Source organism: Sceloporus undulatus, chromosome 1, assembly GCF_019175285.1.
Source record: "Sceloporus undulatus isolate JIND9_A2432 ecotype Alabama chromosome 1, SceUnd_v1.1, whole genome shotgun sequence".
In the NCBI taxonomy this organism is placed as follows: domain Eukaryota; kingdom Metazoa; phylum Chordata; class Lepidosauria; order Squamata; family Phrynosomatidae; genus Sceloporus; species Sceloporus undulatus.
The window spans coordinates 95,837,854-95,839,709 of NC_056522.1; positions in this window are offsets into that span (position 1 = coordinate 95,837,854).

The following is a 1,856-nucleotide window of genomic DNA, read 5'->3' on the forward strand; positions in this document are numbered from 1 at the left end:
TCACAAGCACGCTTAGCATTTGAAACAGAACAGGCAGCCTCTTGTGCCGGGAAACTACACGTCCCACTCACAAGCACGCTTAGCATTTGAAACAGAACAGGCAGCCTCTTGTGCTGGCAAACTACACGTCCCACTCACAAGCACGCTTAGCATTTGAAACAGAACAGGCATTCTCCTGGAGGGTTTCCCACAGGGTTGCCATAAGCCAGAAATTCTGACATACTCCAGCTCCCAGAATTCCATAGCCTTGAGACATAGAAGAGTCGGGCTTTGAGTTCTGGTCCCCACAACACACTCCAGCTCCCAGAATTCCATAGCCTTGAGTCAGAAAAGATTTAAAGCATTGCCAGCCAAACTGGGTTACTTCTCCAATGTGGATGCAGCGTGATGGGCTCCCTCCTGGGCTCCCTTTTGCCTCCCCCTCAGCCCCCCCCCCATGGCCCCCACAAGTCCTGCCTTCCCTCTTGTTGGGAAATGCAGGCCTGGCCAAGAGGGGAGTTGGGCACACAACAACAACAACAGAGGAGGAGGGGGAGGGGAAGAAAAAAGAAGGGAAAGGAGAAAGAAGAAAAGGAGAAGAAAGAAGAAGAATAGGAAAAAAGATAAAAAGAAGAGGAGGAGGAGCGGAGAGAAAAGGAAGAGGAGGAGGAGGAGGGGAAAGAGGAAGAGAAAGAGGGGAAGAAAAATAGGAGGAAGAGGAGGGGGAAGAGAAAGAGGGGAGGAAAAAGAATAAGAGGAGGAGGAGGGAAAGAGGAAGAGAAACAGGGGGAAAAAGAGGAAGCAGCTTGCCTGCAATTTGCAAAGCCCTCTCCAGGCTCCAGCCTTGGGCCCGTGCGAGGCTCGAAAGAGAGGAAGCTCCTCCTCTTCAGGCTGGCTGGCCAATGGGGAAGACTGGAGCTGGGGCACAAAGAGAAGCCACAAAAAGTGACTTTTTTGCCGTGGAAACAGCATATTTTCTGATGCCACTGTGGCTTTTCCACAGCTCTTTGCCATAGCATGCCTACACACTTCACCAAAGATGCACAGCAACCGCACGCTCCCAAGCCCTAGTTCGTGTGGACAGCACCGTCCACACAGCGCCCGTATCAATGACATCATGTGTGCACCACATCCAAACAGCACAGTGCATGCATGACATCACCGCAACGCCCCAGAGCAAAAATGGTACCTTGGCGGCATCGTGGCAAGGAGCTCCATTTCGGAGCTCCTTTTTTCTTTGGATCATTGTCGTGGCTGTATAGTTGCCACGACAACGATATGGAAAAGAAAGGGGTGGCCTCTGGCCACCCCTTTCTCTTCATCTGTACTGGGCCTCTGATGGTGGGATAGGGACTTTTACTGCATCTAAGGACAGCAGTCTAATTTAGGTGAGGCAGGGTAGGCTTTGGTCTCCAATGCCTGATTGCTGGACCCACCCCACATGCAGCCCCAGCCTCTGCTACCTGAAGTAGGCATCCTATCCTTCTTAATATATTTATGGATACTATACATTTCCTGTTTATGTATGTTTTGGTCTAATTCCATACACCAACAGAACAGGAATTACCATGCCTGCATTGAAACTATCAGTTATTTTGCATAGCGTGCATGTGTGTGTGTGTATCTGTGTCTTAACTGCCCTCAAATGCGGCCGCCCGACTAAGTGGGCAGGCCGTATTGCCGTCAGGGCCAGCGACACAGGGCTCCTGGCGCACCCCAGCATGCTTTGCTGGGGCGCGCTGCCCTGTGATTGGTGGCCAGGGAGGGAAAGGGAGGGACTTCCGCCTCCAGAGGGTCTCTCTGGGAGGCAGACAGCCCCTCTCTGTGGTTGCCCCGGTCCTTCAGGGCGGCTGATTGGTCGGCTGCTCTGGGGGAGG